At 42.6% G+C, this 21,548-nt stretch overlaps 1 protein-coding gene and 2 pseudogenes across 3 annotated transcripts in view; 2 read left to right on the forward strand and 1 right to left on the reverse strand.

Annotated features, from left to right (window-relative positions):
• The first annotated feature begins 5,497 nt into the window (after positions 1 to 5,497).
• On the forward strand, positions 5,498 to 9,773 carry LOC147999285 (uncharacterized; annotated as a pseudogene).
• Positions 9,774 to 12,374: 2,601 nt separating this feature from the next.
• On the reverse strand, positions 12,375 to 16,773 carry LOC134483123 (DNA-directed RNA polymerase II subunit GRINL1A-like; annotated as a pseudogene). Its single transcript, XR_015643890.1, has one exon. The product of XR_015643890.1 is annotated as a DNA-directed RNA polymerase II subunit GRINL1A-like, transcript variant X2 (transcript).
• The window catches only part of LOC134483121 (uncharacterized), a 43,986-nt gene continuing 38,350 nt past the window's right edge, over positions 15,913 to 21,548 (forward strand). For both annotated transcript variants that reach the window (XM_087596277.1, XM_087596278.1), the window contains exon 1: positions 15,913 to 16,002. The gene's annotated coding sequence lies outside the window, so the exon portion shown is untranslated. The remainder of the gene's footprint in view (positions 16,003 to 21,548) is intronic.

A 21,548-nucleotide genomic window follows, 5' to 3' on the forward strand; every position in this document is an offset into this window, starting at 1 on the left:
TAATTCTTACCTGATGCATCTCATAAGTTTTCTTATTTTATCTAGCTTATTAATGTTAAATTAAAGGTATTTCTTGGAGTAAAAGGGGAAATGCTGAGGTGACCTCCCTTTGTACAAAGGTGTGTCAACTTTCAATTGTTAGTTCTGTACTGGCAGTGAGCTAAGTGCTGGCAGGATTTCTCTTGTCATTTCTATGTCCCATCATCAGCTTTGCTATTTTGTGGATGTTTGTCCTTCTCACCAGCTCAACACAAGCTAAGAGATGTATCAGGTGTTGTCTCACTGCCGACTGGATGTAATAAAGATCTGATGGCCAAGAGCTGCTTTAGGAAGTATGTGGGCAGAACTTCTGGGCATAGAGAGGGACATAGGCAGAGGCAAGCTGAAGCAGGAGATTCAGAATAGACATGGGCAGGAAGAGATATGGAACAGACCACGGCAGAGGGGTAAATAGCTAACCAGCAGGTGGGTCTCAATGGTAGAAGAATAGGGTTAAATTTTAGAGAAGATGAGGGACTGCCCAGTGAAAGGCCTAAGATTCAAACTATGTTCGAATTCTCCATGTCCCATTTACATCTCAGGCAGCTCTGTGAAAATAGTACACAATACAGTATTAACATGGCTTTGAGTCTGTGGTTTGGTTACTTTTGGACACTGTTCCTCAAGACTGCAGGAGAAGGAACAACACACAGGGCAAACACATGAAAACCATGTGCAGCTTAGAGTGGAAAAGATCACTAAGAAGTTTAATGTCACAGCAAAGTCATGTGCTGAAGAGGAGGGTGACATAGTTAAGGAGATGAATGTTATTAACGATAAGCCTCCTGCCTCTGTGCTGTAGAGATGTGGAAGGTGTCCTCAGGGCAAGACTCTGCTCAATTAATGTTCCAACTTGGAAAAGGGAGCTCAATAGATTTCGTGCTCCTACAAAGCAAGTGCATAGGGAAGCTGCTGCAGTTGTCATCCAAGGAGGCAGCTGACAGGTCAGTGCACCTCATGTGGCACGGAATTTGGAGGAAAAAAGATTTTAAGATTCAGGATGACATGAACAGGACCAGGCGACTCTCACATTTATGTTTTTATTATTTGAGGCTTGAATTAGAATGATACTCATAGTCTGATGTTTTTTAGTTTTCTTTCATTATTTTATCTACATTTCCAACTTATCTCCCACTCCGCGTTCCTCTACATGACCCCCTCTTCTGTCCCCCACACCCTCTCCCTATGAGATTGCTCCTCCCCCCGCCAATTCACTCCCGCCTCAGAGGCCTAAGTTCCAATATCATGGTTCATGAAGCTTCCTCAGAAACAAGGTTCTCCCGTCCCAGTGATCCCAGATAAGCTAGTCCTCTGCTACATATCTACCTGGAGACATGGGCACACCCTGATTCTTTTATTAGTTACCTTAGTTAAGGTGTCTCTTCACAGCAATAGAGCAGTGACTGACAGGCTTAAATTCACTTTGCATCCCAATTGCTGTCCTTTCTCTTGTTACTTCTCTCCCACAGTTCCTCCCCAATGTCCTCACACCATCTCCTCTGAGAGAGTAGAGGAATATCCCTCAGAGTGTGCCTCCACCAAGACACATCAAGTTTTTGTAGGGCTGGTGGACCTTCTCCCACTGAGGCCAGGGAAGACACCTGAGTTAGGGTATCAGATTTCACAGACAGGCAAACCTTTGGGGATAGCCTCGGCTCCAGTTACTTACAACAGTGTATGTAATACTGTATTAAACTTAGTAAGGTTTATTTACCTTCACCTGGCAACTCATCCTGAGAAACAGTGCTCTGGCCTGATGCTTTTGTTTTCAGCCCTATCTTCCTCTTTCTTCTGTGCTTACCACTGTAACACAGGAGAAGCTTCTAATATTCATGTTGCCAGATCTTTCCGGTCTTGGGGGATAATTCTATTCTGAGTTGTATATGGATGTAATATCTTCTTTACGTATGATGAATATATACTTCAGGAAAGGACTGCTTCCTTGTTTCTATTAAGATCTAATATGACGAAAGGATTCTGATTAATATTCCAGAATCGTAGGCCACCAGGTTGGTATGTCATCACTCACTGAAGTGAGGTGAATTTTATAACACCTTTTGGCCACCCACTTTCAATGTCATTATGTGGTATTGCCTTAGGCTCTTTTCTACATTCCCCTGCCTTTGGCTGAGTATATGTTTGAGGTCTCTCTGTGACTGTGCAAAGAAGTAAGAGCTAGGGCTGGGCCACAAAATAAGAAAGTACTTGTTCATCCAAAAACAAAAACAAAAAACAAACAAACAACCAAAAAAGGCTCTAGGGTAAAATATTGGTGCTAGTGCTGAACTGAACTGCCGGAGGTAATTTTTTTTAAAGTAAGTAACTCTATCTTGGGGCTGATAATATGAATCAAATATCCTGCAACATAAGTTTGCAATGTTGCCTGCATTTTATAAATCAAGTCTGACCACCGTTTTGGTTGTTTCCAATCATGTCTGAGTGCATCATCATGGGAACCCCAAAGAAAATCAGAAATGGGTCCTTGAAGCTGATGCACAGGGCCAGTATAGACCTGAATATTACAGAGGACACCTTGATTTTTAACACAAGGGATCATTTCTCCATCCTTCTTGTCACATAATTTATGACAAGATGTCACCTTTCCTAACCTTAGCTTCTTTTCCTAAGTGCTGCCGAAGGGAAGATTTGGTGTCAAGAGGTCTGGACTCAGACCACAGGAACACTGAATTCATTTAAATAGGTGTAGTTTATTGAATGCACACCAATACAGTTCAACCAGAGCAACAGCTCACAACTGTGTACTGGACATTGCTAGGCCCAGCTCATTGCAAAATCCACATGGGCTAAAGCACAAGTGCTGGAAATGCTGCTGTCTATGGGCCCTGACTCGGGTCATTTTACACATAATTGTTCCTATTTTCCTTGAATCTAATGGGTCCTATGTGAAGCTCATAGTGGGGGAACTTGTTAAGATTAACAAACCTCGTAACATACAGAACATAACAGGGTATGTGACCAGCACCACACAGTTCAATGTCAGGTTTTTTTGTTTTTTGTTAGTTTGTTTGTTGGCATCCATGATGTGGAGGCGTATTACAGAACAATAGGAAAGAGCTGGCTGCTGTGTAACAAATTTGCTGCTATTAAGGTAGGTATGGGAGCAAGACCTCAGCAGTAGCCCTTAAGATGGGAAGGAGATGATGTGTTTGATAACTGAAAGGAGCTGCCTCAGCTGTATTTCTCTGCCTGCTCAGTGCCCATTCACCATCACTCTGTCCCTGAAGAGGAACTCAAGGTCTGCCCCCTGCTGCCTGTGAGCCAGGACTAGGCACAGAAAGGCAAGGCCACAGCACTGGTTTCAAATTCCTCAGTAATGCTGGATTTCCAATAATGTACTTGTATACACAAATACAGTGTGGTAAGTTACAATATATACTAATCATTTCTTACATAGGGCAACAGTTGATTGACTACAACTAATTCTATTTAAGAAAAGAGAAAGAAACCTGGCTCTTGTGGAAATATACAAAGAAATATCTACGATGCTGGGGAATGAATTCTGCCATGGACTAAACTCAGAATGGGGGCGGGGGTTGGAAGAAAGATGCATGGTTAAATAGCCCACCGGGTTCAAATTGTGTCAGCTTGATGTAATCTAAGGACAAAAAGTGGAGTATCTCTGATGGCTTTCTTTTAAACCCTTGAAAGGATCCCTGGGGACTGGCCTCAGTACTTCATACTTCTTGCTGGGGCAACAATGCTCAAGGAAGCTTGATTGTCATAGGCACAGTATTATGCTACATATACAGAGTAGATAATACTAAGATGTTCAGATGGTGATATCCAGTTATATATACTCTTAATGTTGACCTAAGGAAAGAGAGATCAAGGTCCTTACAATAGAATGATCAGTTCCATTTTTTTCTACCATTCCAAACTGAACGACTGGTAGGGAGAGAATGGTAGATAATCGAGAATTGGTGGATGATGCTTTGAATGAAGTGTGGGTTTCTGCGCTGGTTTTAGACAGGGTCACAAGTATCCCATGTTGCCCTCTCCCTGGCTGGCCAGGTTCACTTTGAGCTCAGATAAACCTCCTTCCACTTTCCAATAGATAGGCTTACAAGAGTGGCTTCCAAGGACTGTGAGGACAGCATTAGCCTTTGACAGTTGAGGTGTGTAACCACAACTATAGTTTTAGCCACGTTTTCCCATGTCTACCAGCTATTTCAGATTTTTGCTCTTCTATGCCTGACAATCAAGGACACAGAAAAATAACCTGATAGAGAGCAAGGACATGGTGATCACATCCTTACCTCTTCTGTACGTTCTGGATGAGGTTTGTTAAAATTCCAATATTGCAAAAAGGTTTATATAGGGCCCATCACATCAAGGGTCACTGTGCACTGTTCTATCTAAAATGTCTAATCAGAACTGACCACCAGATAACACTTCCTGCAGTCCTCATATGAGAAGCTTGGGATTTTGTTTTGACTTTTTCTTTTCTCTGTCTTTCTTATTTTTTGCTATATAAGTTGAGAGAAAGATAGTTAGGGCCATGACTTTGCCCCCAAAATTTGAACTATGGATGTGATCAATCAATGTTAGTGTGTGCATTCTATAAAGTATTCATTTTTCACTATGATAGATGCTTTTGTGTTTGGTGTGGTGGCCATTTCCCAGTATACAGGTGCTGGGACCTTGCTCTATCCACTTAATGATGTTTATAGCCTCATTTTAGACCTTTCTGTGCACCCCTATATCTCTTGACTATTTTATTTTTCTGATAGAAGCTCATGGTATATCTTACTCAGGCCTGTGAGCAGTGCGTCTTTGGCGACATTGGTGCACAGAGGAGAACCCCACCACCAGCATGAGGTTCCCTTCACTGATGGCTCCAATATTGCACTTTCCTCTGCCAACTGGTCTCCACACTTTTCCTAGCACCATAAAGACTTCAACTCCTTCTCCTAAGGAATATTCTGGCAATTGTCCATTGCTAAGCACATGACGTCATGAGTGTTCCCCTAACACACACCCATGTTGTAAACTACCATGCAGACTATTTCTTGATGTGATTTAAAGCACCTGTACATAATGAGACAGGAGAACTTTTGACTGCATATTCAAGCTGGTATGAAATCTCAGGAAGTTTTAATGGCTAACATTGGTGAATGAGGATAATTTGAGTTAGGATGAGACATTTTGGGGCAAGATATCGAAGGAAACATTCATTTAGATGCATAGGAATTACTAAGGTTTTTTTATAATCAAACCTTGAAGAAAATTTTGCTTTGGAAGCAGGAGGTGCTCAGTGACTCTGCCCCAGGAAAGGCTCCTGGAAAGGGCACCTCTGCTTATGCTCAGTACAGGGAGATTATTAGCAGGAAGGCAAAGTCTGCTCCCCATGACATCTGCTGTCCCTTCTTGGACATTCTATTTTCTCCTAGAGAGTTCTGGCATCCTCTGTGATGTCACCACTGTAGTAGTGACAACCAGTGCCCTAGTTTCTCTCAGTCTGAGTCTGGCAGTTACAAGCTAAGACATGTTTTCCCGTCTTCGCAAGCGTTTTTGGAGGGGGAACGTCGATTGTGGACAGACTAGAGTGAAGGAATCTGGCCTTTCGTCTCAAAGTAATGATGAACAGAGACAGCACTTCTGGGGAATGTTTAGTAAGTTCTGGGCAGTATATTTTGAGCTCCCTGTCAGGGGGGCTGCAGGCTTAAGCTGACCTTTCTAGCAATGGGCCACAGCAACTGGAGCATCTGAAAATGAATTGAATTTTCATGAATATCACAATTCCTGAAAGTCAGGATTTCAGAACTTTAGTTTCCCCAACCCCACAGGGAGTATATGGTAAGGCCAATGCTATTATCCTGTGAACTTCTGGCCTTTACTTTTACAGTGAATTTGTTAGGTTACATTGATATAATAACACGATCAGGAGTCATGGAGGGTCCACCTTTTCTGAGTTTAGACAGGGCAGCAATGTATTTCACTCTCATTGCTTCTTTAAATACAGTGGATATCTGACAGTAGTAACAGGGAGAAAACTGTGCTCCATGCAATAACCTTATGTTCTTAGACGTCCTCTGATTTCTTCTAACTGGCAGGGTCATCGTTAGCTTTATATATTAGAGATGTGTGTTACACACATTTTTCTAAAATACCAAAACTGTTTGGAACATGTGGACCAAGATTCAGCCTGTAACCTATTGGAACTTCTGGGGCATTTGTTATTTCATATAGGGGAACTGATAAGTCTGTTGACCATGTCCTCCATGGAAATGTGTTGTAAATCCAAAGTTGTTGGCCTAGAGTATCAGGGTAGGACATCTGAGTATCTCCAATCACTCAAGTCTTGTGGATGGTGAATTTATCATCTGAGTTCTGAACCCACAGTGGTGAGGGTCCTGAAACCAAGCTGTACCCTGTTCAGTTGATGATAATCCTGGAGAAGCCATCTCCGTAGTACATGTAAGCACCTGATGTCCGGCATAAGGAACACCTGGCTGCTTACATCTCTTGGTCTCTATAGAGTAGTGGGAGAACTGAGATCCACTGAGGACGCCTCTTAAGCATAGACCAATCGCCTAGCAGTGACACTGGGTTCCAGGCTTGTTCTCCTGTTTAGGCCTAACTGTGGTCTATGTACACTCTATGCATTCTCCCCATGCAGGTTCACTTGTGTTCTTCTACCTACAGATGCTGGGAGAGAAACATCTTCCCCTGAAACTGCCCCAAGCGAGAATCAGGCCAAGAAGGAAAAAGAGAGGCTGATTAAAGAGCTGCAGCTCATTACCGAGGAGAGAAATGACCTGAGAGATCGCCTGAGGTTTCTGACAGAGAGATCCAAAAACAACAGGTTTGAATCGCTCCAAATGCTCTTGTTTCATTCCTGTGATTGCAAGGTCACCTTCATCTTATCCTATTAAGGTTTTGGTTCTAGAAAGCTGGGCCTCCCTAACCACCCTGTGCTAAACCTCACCTCCCATATAGAGGAGATTCAGAACCTTGACCCTTCCTGAGGAGCAAGATGGAAAATGGACTCATCTGCTTCCATTTATTGAAAAGCAGAACTTGTGGTCTGAATGAAGAATTCGGGGATAAAGTCAGGGAAAGTGAATGTCTAGTGTGCGTTTGCAAAGCCCTTGACAGATGGTGGCTTTGCAAGATTGTAATTGCAGTGAGTTTATGGTGAGTCTCTGTACTTGCTAGGCAGGGGACTGAGTGCTGGAAGATCCAGGCAGCAGCCTGAGGGGCCTGGTCCCAAACTGTTCATCTCAATGCTTGACTAGAAGGTCTAAGGTTCAGGCCTCTTTGTTATTGTCTGTGTGTCTTGCCCTCTGAGACAGCAATGGTGGATGCATTTCTCCTGGTTTTCACAGTACCCTCTGTTTCCATATTTCTCTTTCTCTTTCTCTGACTCTGTTTTTACATTTCTCTTTTTTGTGGGTATTTCTCAGTCTGTGAGTCTGTATGTGCATACATCCAAATGCATATGGACAACTTTTATATGTTTATATTTCCCTCCACACTTGGAATCTAGGGGTCTATGTCTTGGCCTGAGTATTTACCTGTAACACATTCATGGTCATGTGAATGCTTTGTTCTGGGAGCCCCACTGTCAACAGCACAGTTCTTTGCCTATGTGGCCACGATTGTCTGTTTATTTGTATTCCTTGTGCAGATTATAATTTTGTGTTGATATATGGTCTGTTATCGGGACAGGAAAAAAGTAATCACAGGTTTCTGGGTGTGTTGGGGTAGGGGAGCATGGAGAGGTGTGGCCTAGGCTCTTGATAGCTTAACTGGCTTGACTGCAGATTTCCTCTTGATTGAACAAAGGGAGCCAGGGAGCCCTCCATCTGGATGCTGAGATTCTGGTGTCCTGGACAAACAAAAACAAGTTTCTGAAGCTGAAGAAGATCCCAATATGTACAATTCAGAAGGTGTCCTTCCAGGGCTGGTGTAGTACAGGACTCACCCTGAGCTCATATATTCCTAAATGCTGATGTTCATTGGATTCTATCATTTGGGGCCAGGCCACACTTCAGGCCAAATCCATATTATGAAGACCTGGAGAGAATGGAGGAGGCGGTCATGTCAATTCTGCACAACTTAGAGATGGAGAACACTGAGATCCATGAGAACAACCATGAGCTGAAGAAGGAGATGACCTTCTCTAGGCAAGTCCTGGTCAGAAAGGCTGTCACCTGTGGAATGGCCATTTATGACTTCTTTGTTCTGGATTGGACAGTCTTCAGCTCTGGTTCTATCTCTTGTGCTGTTTGCACATCAGTGTGCCAGGGTCATTAGGACTCAGTTTTCAGTTCCATAAATGACTGTTACTCATCCCAGGATTGTGTAGGCATCTTCAGAAGGCTCTAGATAGAACAGCACTGATTGAAGTCAGCAGGTTATTAGGCTGACCTGGACCTATGGTGTCATACCAGGTTTTACAAAACTCAGTGTGTGGACCACATGGTTAGCATGACCTTCTCTTGGTTCTACTGACCTCCTTTGAGGGTGTTGGCCCACTACTAATTGATGTTGCCCCCCTGCATTGGGCTTTCATGCATAGTTGTATATCCATGTTCTTTTTGAGAGATGCGGACACTAATTGGTGCTCGGGCCAAACATACAATTTATTCTTCCCGGAATTTACTCTTTGTGGTTTGTGCAGCAGCCTTATATGTATCGAAATGAATTCTATTAAGTCTTCATGGGTATCTGGGTCCTGGTGGAGTTAGTGGCACTCGGGAGTGGGAATGGGAGAAAGGGGCAGCATGATCTTACTATGCAGACTGTATTTCCAGAAACCTGCTCAGCCAGCTCCTGATGGAGAACACATGTAGGACGAAATTGGTCCCACTGTAGCAGGAGAGCAAGGAGGTGCATCTTGATTGTGCACTGAACCAGAAATATTTGGTTGACTTCAACAAGAAAGATAAAGACCAGCAACGTCCAGACCCAGCATCATCTGGCAGGGATGAGCTGCTGTGTTAGCTTAAAATTATCTGATAATGTTTGCCAATTTGATACATCTTTGCTCTCTCCTACCACCTTTCTAATTTACACTCACAACCAGCCAACCACCTCATGTAATGGAATTGTTCATTGCTCTGCCTATGCACAAGTATTCTGGGAAGCCAACCACTTTTCAGAAACTGAATTATTTTGCAAGTATATTTGTCTGCTCTTTTTGAAGCTGCAGTATAGAAATGGTGACAGATGAATAACATACCTCATTATTGCATATCCATGTGATAGATTGGATGCTATGTAGAGTTTTGAACAAGTTCTTGGTTCTTTGACAAATGACACTCTGTGGTCATGTGACTTCTTGTGTAGGAAGCACTTTTGCGGGATAAGAACAAAGTGCAAATGTCAAATTAGTACTTGTCATTGGCTTTGACCTTGGTGACATATGGACATCTCCTTTCTTCCGGCAACCCAATGAAGTCTCTTCCCATTGCCCTGTTCTTGGTTTGCACTGGTATAAGTCTGGGTCCCAGATTGGCAGCCCACATTACTTAGAGGCTCTCTGGAGATTTTGCCCTTCCCAAAGAGTTAGCAACAATGATATCAGTTAAAAGGTCCATGTCGACTGTCCAATAGAACTGAGGTGGTAGAAGGCAGCCTTCTGACAGCTGCCTTGCATTTCACCACCATATCAGTGTCTGAAAAATTGCCTTCCTCTCCCAGGTCTCAGAAAGTGCAAGAGAGCTGGAATTGGACACACAGCAGTAAGAGAGCTTCCTGAAGAATAAGTTGCTTTCTCAGGAGTCCCTGATGACAAACATCCTGAATGGTAACAAAATTTTTGGATGAGTATTCTTCCTCAGAGTTAATTTGTCATTGCTTAGAGACCCTAAATTTATATAACACTAAGCCAGCCTGACTGATTGAGGTCTTACTTTCTTCTCAGAAAACAGCACTTGAGAGACAACTTGGGGGACCTCTTTTCATTATGTGTGCAAGAGGAGATACAGGAATACATCTGTGCTTCTAAATGTTCGTTAAGAATGTGCTGTTTAGAAATATTTTTGTTATGATTTTAATTGAAATTTTCTTTTTGTTGTTTCATATTTATATGTTCTTGTTAATGTTTTTATCTTTTCAAAAATTTTTAATATTTTAATTTATTTGTTTTAATCCTGTTTTGTTGTAAAAATGAATTCCTTATGAATAACAATTGAATTCTATCTCTTGACTCTTAAGACCATCATTCTTATTCAAGGGTTCTGTCCCCTCCTGTGGACTTAGAACTGACAGGTGGAGATGGATCTCTGCATGTTCCATGGATCCTGGGATAATAAGTGAATTCAAAGTCACCGAGGGGTACCCAGTGTGACAGTGTCTTTTGTGTGGATAATGTGGCTGTTTCTCGGACACACACTTTATGAAGTAATCACTGACATGCTTTACCCAATTGTTAGGGTCCATGTGGTTCTTCTGAGAGAGCAGCAGATGCTCTATCCTGTGAGTCATCACCAGAGCTCCTGCAGGTGCTTTTGTCCTTCCACATCATGTACTGTATTAGGTGGACAGGATCACCTCCAATCAAATAGAGAAATCTCAGGAGATGTGTATTCACAGGAAATTTACTGAGCTGTATATGCTCAATGTGTTAGCTTGCCAGCCATCCCTACAGGGCTCTGGTGTTCCCACTGCTCATTGTGGGTCAGGATCATCCTCCAGCACCACTTAGTGTCCATATTAGAGCAGATTTTTCACCTATTATCAATGATGACCATATGTATTCTGCACATCTGACAAAATACAGAATAGAAATTAGCTTCCTGTTGGGCAGATTGGCATAATGAGTGTTTTGATTGTTAGCATGAAAATTATTTTAATCTAAGCAGTTTAGGCAGGAACTTCAAGAGCATCCATAGTGAATGCATCCTACAGCTGTGAACACATGTTTCTGTTGGAGAGCAGGCCTGTGGAAGCCCAGAACCTAGGTGGGACAGTTCAAGCTAACCTTTTCCATGGCCAATCTGGGATCGTATTGAGATTGTATTTTCCAGGTGACAGATTTCCAATTTATGGAATTGAACTAACTTACTGAGAGTGCAGTTGACTCAGAGAGTTAAAGTACAGAAGGAATAATCCAGAATGTCCACAAAAGCTTGCTGTCACCCCAGGGCTTTTAAAAGCTCAGCAGCTAGGGAAGCAATGTAGTATTTGGTTATTCTCATGCTTAGGTCTAGTCATTCATTATAAGCTGACCATGACACAAAAAGAGTCATCTGTGTCACAATAGAAACTAGTTGTAACTAGATCCACCCCACACTATCACATCACTACCATATTTGAGGTTCTCAGTTACTATCTAAGACCCTGGAAGAGGCCTGGGTCTTGCTACACATACTCATGATTTATGTCTTCATGACACTGTGTGCTTTGTTCTGTTGATGCTACCATTGGCATACAATACCTTGGATACTTTGTGCTGACATCTGTGACCTGAGACAATAGTTCATGTCATCCTAACCTGAATAAACTGTCCTTAAAGTACAATGTGGTATGAGGGGCCTTCTTTTCCTATGAGATTGCAAAACATTTCCAGTCTTCAGTCAAATCTGTCAGCCATTTTCAGTGCCTGTCTTGAGATGTCCAACTTTTCAGCTGAGAGTCTTCATCCAGGCTGCTCTGTAACTTTGTAGAAGATTAATAGGGTTCCTGTCCTAGGATTTAATTCAGTGTGACTGTACTTTCCGAACATGCTCAAAGCCCTGTGATCCACCCTAGCCCTCTGTGCTTTAGAGAAAGAAAATAAAGAACCACATTGCACTTGAAGTTTCTCCTCCAACAGAAGGAGAGCCTGCACAGGGCCTTTAAGTAACTCTAAGCCCCAGCTTCCCCACAACTCCCTCCATCAATTCCATTATTGTTGTGTTTTCATTACTGCTCACTTTCTTTCTTGTGTGCAAAGAATGTGCACCATGTCAGTAAAGCGTGTGTGTGTGTGTGTGTGTGTGTGTGTGTGTGTGTGTGTGTGTGTAGTCCCTAGTGAAAACTGTCGAGGTGCATGCAGACTCATGCTACTGCTGTCCCATGGCACCTTGCAGGGAACACTGAAATCGTGGGCTAATTTAATACAACCTAAACCAGGTGTGCATGGTTTTCAGTAAGATTTTGACATCACCGCTACAGAGAGCAGAAAAAGCTTCAGTAGTTACATGGATGTGATCAATCAGTGTAAGTGTGTGCATTCAATAAAATATCCGTTTTTTACTAAGGTAGATGCTTCTGTGTTTTGTGGGGTGACCCATTGTCAATGTCTAGTGAATTGGGGGCCCTGGGTACAGTATACCTCCAGGACAAGGGGGTGCACAGCAAAGGCAGAAGCAACTACACACAGTTGCAAGCTTTATTAATCCCTATATACCTGGGAATATGAATAACTACAATTTTCATTTTGTCAAGATACCATAAGATCATTATTCCCAGGATACCAGGAACAACTGAGGGAAGACTAAACAAAGAAATACGAATAAACAAAGGCTTCTTCTCAAAATATTCATAAAACAAGTCACCTCTCTTATTATAATCAAAATGTACTCACCATTACCTAGAGAGCATTAGAACCACTTCCAGAGAAACAGGACATAGCAGAACATAGCTTAAGGCCAAGTGAGAAAACATTTTCTTCTCCAGGGTGGCATTCCAGCCCCTACTTGAATCTGTCACCAGGCCTTTCTTGACCCTGCCTGGGAGCTGCATCTCTATGTCTTAACAATTCCTTCTTTTTTCTTTTGTTTTAATGTCTTAAATCCTCATATTTTTCAATAAATAACATCTTTCGACCCAACCATTCTACTGTTTGTTTTGAAACATCTACTTGATGTTGAAGTCTAGTATCAGTTTTAGTTTGCTCTATCCATAACTCATGTGAATCTTTATGCCAGTCTTCAACAAAATGCTTTGTCTCAATAGATGTTTTTAATGCTATGCTGGAAATGGCTGCCAAAGTAGCAACAGAAATAAGGCTTAAAATAGTAGCTACAAACTCCAATAATTCTTTTACTGTTCCTCAGCAGATTATTAAAAAATTCAATAATCATATAATTAAGAGGATCTTGAGACCAATGATGTGTCAAATTAACAGGCATCCATACATATATTTTTTGCTGAATATCATAATAGAATATTGATTTATATTAAACTGAATAGATGAATTAATACATGGATACTAATGACAGTTAGTACAAGCAAATCCATTAGCAAAATTAAATCTACCTATTAAAAAGAAATATGGCATAGGAATACAAGTAGTAACCTTGTCTTTCTTAAATGTTGTAAAAATATACTGAGAGGCAGATTGAGTGTCCCAGAAAAGCTTCCATTAGCAAGAACATCTTCTTTTAATGCAGTGACAGTCTTCCACAAATGAGCTTGAAACGCATTAGGATCTTCCACAGAGGCCAGTCGGTTATCGCAATGCCTCCATCTCCACATTCCATCAGCAAGCATCCATTAAGGCGTTCACTCTCCTCTCAGTTCATCCTGGTAACATTTGACAAATCACAAGTGGTAACATTCCATTCTGAACATGTATTAATAATTGGCCATAAGGACCCCAATTTATTCATTTATCTTGAATAATTTTTCGAAACATGCCAGGGAAGTATTTCCAAATGCATGGGAGATATTTTAAGCCTACATAAGTAAACCAAGCACAAATAGGATATACTGTCTCGCTAACAAATGTAATGTTATTCCAATTTTGGTTATAGACCAAGCTGTCAATCCTGGAGACTGTAACAATTATTCCTGGTAATCGCCAATTTTAATAACCCGTTTGTAGGCCTGGACTCTTTCTTAAACACAAAGGCATTTTTAATCCAGCATAAGGAAAATTATACAAAGCTCCATCACGTCTATTCCAAAGGTCAAATTATTCCAAAGAGATGATAAAATGCTTGGGGTGGTGTATAAAACCACATCTGTTTCCCCGACAAGTAGCAGGTTCAAATAAAGGTGGATAAGGAATATAAGCCTGATAACTCGCATTGGCCGCAACAGAAGAAACCGTGAGTAAAGCACACACTGCTAAAAATACGTGCTCAGCAGTAAAGGACTTTCCTGAAGGAGACAACATAGTTTTCCTTTCAGGGCTTAATCGCTTCACCTAGGTAATGGGGTTGTCACCGCATCGATCCTTCTCCGTTGTCGTTTGTCGACACTAAGAGAAGCCAGGGCCTCAGTAATGGAGGACACCTCCTTCATCTCCGGAGAACATCCATCAGGAGAAAATGTAGCTGGTTTAACTGGATTCCTCTGAGGGTAGGGAGTGGTTCTTATCATTCTGTGCTTGGATCTGTCTCCTGGGTAACCAGAATAGTCTCCCATCCTGTAAGGAGACAAAATCCTCTCCCCTACATACAGTAATGTCCCTTCCTGTCATTCAGCATCTCGGGCAATTTTTATCCATATTGTCTGTTCCATGCCTTCAGGGAGAAGTCCAATAAAGAGTCTATCTGCTCTTCATATAACTTCACCTTGTGGTAAATTAAGAAGATCAATAAAAAATAATGCTTATGCCAATATTACTCTGGGACTGGTATGCCAACTTCATTCAGGCTGTGTAAGGTCATCTCTTTTCCTTTTTAATTTTATAATTTGTCATTTCAGGGTATGGTAAACTCTTTCAACAAAAGCTTGTCCTTGTGGATGGTATTCTATACCAGTAATATGTACAATATGATATCATTGACAAAATGTTTTTTTTTTGCTCTGATTGGTATTTTATTTCTCCTTTACAAGTTCCACATAATAGACAAAGGCTTTTTGATAACATTGTTATCTTTGCTGAAAATGATCATATAATCATTTTAAAAAGCACAAATGTGCACATACAGGACTGAGGTTTCTGCAGCCTGTAAACACCTCTGTGGGTTTAACAAGGAAAAAAAGCAATATACTGACAATTCAACTGTAACTCTTAGAATAACACCGGTTTCCTTACCAAGCACGAGTGTCCTGTACAGGGACCTATCATCCCAGATGGCAATGAGTTCAAGCCTAGGGCAGCCAGGAGCAGCTCCCCACACCAGCTCAGAAGACCCTCCCCACCCAGCACTTCTTCCAAGTGCTCCTTAACCTCATCACAGGTGACAGCCTTCGCCCCAAGAGAGGACAGAGCAGCAGACACAGTGGTGGTGGTTCCCGAGTGTTGTGTGCGGCATTTCATATCGAGCGTCTCAGGAACGTGTCCATGCAAGCATGCGTACCATTCTTTAGACTGCTCCCCTCATTTCTCGAGTGAGGGGACCAGGCCTTCCTAATTCACTTTAGGTGCCTGGAATAACAAAGTATTTCACCAGAAGGGGTGTAAGCAGTGCTATCTGATAAGAATACGAAGAAGGAAAAAGCAGATATCTTAAAGAAAACGTGCGTTCTACTCACACTAAAATATCAGACCAATGCACAATATACTGCAAAACTGTAACACAATACGGCCAAACACAATGTTCAAATATTGAACTGTTCAAGCATGTGAAGATCATCTTCTGAAAGACAAACTGGGTTCTTATTTTGTAGCTACCTTTGTGTAACTTAAACTGCTGTCCCTCAACAAGGTCTGACACTCTTGGTACTTGTTAGGAAGTTCGATGAGACAATGTAAGCTCAACAGTCGACTCCCAGGATCTCCCAGTGCTCATTTTCAGCATTCGTCCGAGGACTGGGCATCATCTTCATCCCTCACTTCTCGGTATCTCCCTGTAGACTCCCCTTCTGGATTGTAGCTCTGCATTGTAATATTCAGTCTCTCGGCTAGTTTCTGTGCTGCGAGCTTTGCCCGCATCTCCTCATAATTCTGCTTCTGCTCTTTCTGCAGAGCCAGCGACTCTTCTTTGGAGAGCAGCTGTGTAGACAGGGGGTGGAGCAGAAGAAGGCGAGCTGCTGTGACATCATCAAGATGCTGCCTAGCCCTGCGTCGCTGCTCTTCTGAGGAAGCAGGAGACTGAGCCCTCTGACAATGATTTGGTGAGTCACTCTGTTGTGTGGGTAACACATTGGTCATAAACTTATGGGGTGGGGGCACTGGGTTTCTAGCTCGCATTTCTAGCACTGTCTTGTAATGAGGCTTCTTAGGAGTCTCACTCTGCAGTCCTGGAAAGTTCTCAGTGCTGGTGTTTTCTTCTGAGGGTTCAGTCTGGTCTGCAGTTGTGATCTTTTGCAATTTAGTGATAAACAGACTGTCGATGCTGCTGGAAACCTCTTCCGCTTGACTTGAATGCTGGGGGAGATGTTCATTCACTTCAGATGGGGGAGCCTGGACTGTGATGCTGACAGAGGGGCTGGTAGTCACTGTGCAGCCAGTCTCCAAAGTCTCTTCATTGTCTTTGTGAGTGAGCTGTGTAGGTCCCTGAGTTTCTGAGGTTGTTTTAGATGATTCAATGTCTACTGACGAACATTCAGAACTAATGATGAAGTATCAAGCATCAGGTCAGAATTCTGGGCCTTGTCTATGTCGGTATCAACTCTTGTGTTTGCTTTATGCCTTAGCTTACAGTCAACACTAACAGGATGAAGTAGTTCAGTTCTCCTTCTGACCTCTTCACTTTCTGAAATGGCAGCTTTCAATTTGGCAGTGGTGTCTGAGATCTTTTTACCTTTGTTGGGCAATTTGCAAATGAATTTTTCTTTGCGCAAAAGTCTTTCCTGGCGCCTAAACCTCTCCTGCAGCTCTGCCAAACTCTGCCGCCCCACGTCCTCAGGAACTGGGGGCTCGAAGCTGCGGGGCAGGGAGCACATTGTGCATGGGCTGAGGCTGGCCCCGCAGGCAGGGTTCCCCAGCAGGGCCCATGGAGGTCGCAGGCTCCTTGGAAGGCGGCAACTCTGGAGCACGTGCAGGAGTCGCCATTTTCCCGGAAGAGCCGACAAAATTGTTTAAATTGATAAGAAATATATTTTGGTCCATAATCAGTTTTAATTTTAGAAAGTGGTCCCATAACAGCAGAAGTTTCCAATAGATGCTGTATAACATGAGCAGTGCGTACTCCTGGCAATGGTGTAGCCCATACAAATATTGAAAAATTATCTATGCTTACATGTATATATGAAAGGCGACCAAACTCAGAAATATGGGTTCCATCCATCTGCCACGATGTATTAGGTTGCATTCTTCTGGGATTAATTTCAGATGGAATACATTTTATAAGTGAAGGCTCACAAATACCACAATTAGCAATAATTTGTTTGGCTTCAGAATAGGGAACCTTATATTTAATATGCAAATATCCTGTATTGGCATGATTATGACTGTTTTCTTCTGGGGTAGCAAATGCCACTAATTGATCTACCATATGATTGCCATGTGTTAAAGATGCTGGCAATCTTGAATGTGATCTAATATGTGTAATAAATATTCTAGAGTTTTAGAATAAAAATAGTCCTTTAATATGTGAGAATAACATTTAATATAGGCTTAGATGTAGAAACAACAGCAGTTACAATATTCTGTACTACTCCTACAACATAAGCTGACTTGGCTATAATATTTTTACATCTTGAGTAAAATCCAGCAATACATTAATTACTGCTAATACTTCATTTTGTTGTACTGACCCAAAAGAAGATTCTTGTCCCCAAATTTATCTTTGGTCCAATAAGCCATCTGTCTTAGATCTTTGGTCTTAGAGCCATCTGTAAACACAGTAACGGCAGATGGTAATGGATCAACAGAAATTAGTGTATTTATCACAATTTTTTTTGTTTTCTTAAGCAATCCCAGAATTTACTATGGGGAAAATGAAATTCAGTATTTCTAGTGTAAGAAATCATGGCTAATTGAGAAACTTCAGACGTCTGCATTAAATATTCCACTTTATTTTTGCTTAATGAGAAAACGAAAGCAGCACAATCATATCCCCACAGTGTAACAGGTCTTTGTATGCCTTGCTGAATAATTAAAGAAATTTGTTCCTCATATGTTGTTAATGTTTTGTTAAAGTTAAATTTAATATATATCCATTCTAAAGGCAACTCATCTTGAGCTAAAGTGCCTATAGGATATTCAAGAGTATTTCAATGTATAATTTAATAACTCTATCTGGATCAATACGTGCCAAAAATGCATCTTTCCATTTTCAGAAAAGATATCCTCTTCCATGCCTTCATATAAGCATTAATATCCCCAGTTTCCTTTATAGGTAATTATGCTCTCCTGTACTCTTCATTAGCATTTTCAAAAGCAAGCATTTTCAGCAGTTGTCCTCTAGCTTCCTCTCCTACCACTGTTCTTTCCATTGTTAATTTTAGTATACATAAAGACTTAATATATGGTTCATAGAAAGTTACTGCCTTTTTCAACAAACCACTATCATCCTTTATAATAAATTGGTTGGGCCACACCTTGAACCGATGATAGACATTGTCCCAGGATAGACATTGTTTATCAGCAGGTCTCAGGGTAGAACTGGATATGTGACCCTGTGCTATAGCACTGTCCAGAGTAGTAAATGCAGCTTCTGAAGAGGAATGCAGGCCTGGCCTCTAGACCTCCACCTTCCAGGCCTGTCTGGAGAGCCTGATGCCCTGGCAAAAGAGACTCCTTCTCTCCAGAGGAGCACTGCAGTCAAATGACATCTCAGTGATGAAAACTATCAGTCCCCAAAGGCATGCCACTGAGCAGAGATAGCCTCAGTCATGCACCTCTGCACATCCCCAGTTCCTCATGTCAATAACTCAACCCTTTCATGAACTAGATGGCAATACTTGAGGCAGGATGATCAGTAGTTTACTGGCCAATCTGGGCTCTATGAGACGCTCTCCCTGAAATCAGAGCCAGCAGGAAATTCAGCTTGAAAGCTCTTTGTAGCCAAGCTCAACAACCCGGTTCAGAGCCTGGGACCCCACACAGTAGGATAAAGTGACTCCCATGGCTTTTCCTCCACCTTCAATACTCATGCTTTGGAAGGCACACCCCTACAAGGAGAGCAATACACATGGAATAAAAATTAAATAGAAAAATTAATGAAGACCATGCAGACAATGTTTTAAAGGATCCTGGGAGTCCTCACTCTGCACTTCCCTTTCCTTTGCCTTGGGAACAGCACCTGCACCAGAGACTGGAGACTTCCTGCAAGAGAGAGAGGAGTGATGCACTGTTCATTCAGCTGGAGAGCTGTGCAAAGACCAGAGCCACCTGTCTTTTCCTGATAGTGGGAGCTGGGCCCAAGTGTGGGCTGCTCCTACTAGAGGCACCACAAGAAGAGAACCACCTTCCTCAAACCTTCCTGGAAGTCAGAGCACTGGCTATGGACTTCCCTCAATCCTCAGAGGACTCTCTTTCAGCGATGGCTCAGAGCCTGTTAGGACAGAGAGGGACCAGAGCTTCCCCCCAAAGCAAGACCCCTGTCTTATTTGACAGGTATGAGGGCTTAGGGATGGGACAGAGGATGTGACAAGGTTACATGTAGCACAGGGGCTAGGTTAATAAAGAAATCAAAGAGGAAAGAAACCTGGAAGATTCCTCATCTGTTCTTTTTTGCTCTATTCGTAGGGATGAGGTGGCATCTGCTCATGGTGAGCTTTCTAGGCTGCCTGTTCACTGTGACCAGCAACTTTTCAACTGTGCCACTCTACTACCAAGGCTGACACAACTGGTGGACCATGTAGTAATAGGACTGTACTGACTTAGGGACATCTGGAATCACACAATGATCATGTCTCACAGAAGAGTTTCTTTTTTTAGAAAAGGATTAAAACAAAAACTATTTATTTTGTCCATATGAGTGAGTACACTGTCCCTGTTTTCAGACACAACAGTAGAGGGTAGTAGATGAGATTAGAAATGGTTATAAGACACAGTGTGGTTCCTGGGAATTGAACTCAGATACCCTGGAAGAGCAGTCAGTGGTCTTAACCACTGAGCCATCTCTCCAGCCCCGGTATATTGTATTTTCAATATTGTTTGTTTTTATTTCTTTTCTCACCTATGTCTGTATGGTGTTTCTGTGAGTACAGGTACTCATGTGCTTGTGTAAAGGTCAGGGACAACCTGAGCACAGGTCCTCACCTTCTACCTCTCATCCATGGCTGTTTATGCTAGGCTAGCCCTTCCCCCTAATCCTAGAGACTGTCCACTTTAGGCTCCTATCTCCCTGTGGGAAGGGCTGGATGACAGACACTACTGCATCCAGGTTTATGTGGCTTCTAGGGACCTAAACTGTTGTTGGGCTTGTTCAGATGAAAATAAACACCATTTCACAGCCCTGGCTGGGCCAGGCAGTGCACAGGTGTTTCCTGCTCTTGCAGAAGACTTGAGTTCAGTCTCCAGCACCCGGGTCAGGTGGCTCACAACCACCTGAGACTCCAGGTCCAGGGACTTCCAAGCTCTTCTGGGTAAAGCTACATGGCAAAAGCAGGGCTGGGAGCTGGAGGCTTCTGGTGTTGGCTTCTCCCTGCAGTAGGGGGCAAATCATGGGCATGTGAAACATGGAACCCTGTTATTCTACAAAATGCAGAAGCTCCTGATGTCCCTCATGGTGCCCCTGACCCTGCCCACCACTCATTCAGGCTTCAGTAACATGGCCTTGTCCTGACCTGTGTGCACTCTGCATCCTCACTCTCTACCCCCTGCTTTTCGGGGTTGGAAGTCTCAGGTGTAGGAGGCGCCTACCATAGGCCTCTTCTCTCAGCATTTCAGCATGTTACATTTTATGTAGTTTGTGGTGTTCCTGTGCCATGATATGCACATGGAGAGCAGAGGACACAATGTGGACTCAGTTCTCTGCTTTCATCCATGATCAAACTGAGGCCATGAGGCTGGGTGGCAGAGACTTTACCTGCTGAGCTGTGATACCCACTTGACCTTCACCAAGCATCCTGTGCTGTACACAGATATATCAGCCTGTGACCCTCATCCTCCAGACTCTTATGAAGCAAACCCCATAGGTGTGGAGCTCTCATGTTAGCCAGGCCTAAAGGGGAAGGCAGCAAGCCCTTCAGGAACTCTAGAAAAATGTCTATACTGGGACTAAACTCGTGCTGCCATGTAGGGCTACATTTTTCCTTTAAAACAGGAGTATTTGTGGTGGTGGTGGTGGCACAGGCCTTTGATCCTAACACTTGGGAGGCAGAGGCAGACAGATCTCTGTGAATTCTAGGCCAGCTCCCTCTACAGAACTAGTTCCAGGTCAGCTACACAAAAGAAACCCTGTTTCCAAGAGTAAAACAAAGAAAGATAAAGAAAGAAGGAAAGAAAGAAAGAAGGAAAGAAAGAAAGAAAGAATGAATGAATTTATATTTTGTATACAATGAGATGCCTGCCTGTCTATGCCTGAACCATCATGGTAACTATAACTCTTGTCACATCTGCATTAATTCAAATACTGAAGGCCAAATGGTTAAATCTTAATGACAGTACAATGAGGGGGGGGGTGCTGAAGAGATGGTTGGTTTAGTGGCTAAGAGCAGAAGACCCGGGTTCAGTTCCCAGTGCCCACATGGTGGCTCCTATTAGCCTGTAATTGCAGTTCAATGGAATCGTTCTGGACTTCATGGGCACCAGACATACCACATGGTGC

Source organism: Rattus norvegicus, chromosome 19 (assembly GCF_021556685.1).
Source record: "Rattus norvegicus strain SHRSP/BbbUtx chromosome 19, alternate assembly SHRSP_T2T, whole genome shotgun sequence".
In the NCBI taxonomy this organism is placed as follows: Eukaryota; Metazoa; Chordata; class Mammalia; order Rodentia; family Muridae; genus Rattus; species Rattus norvegicus.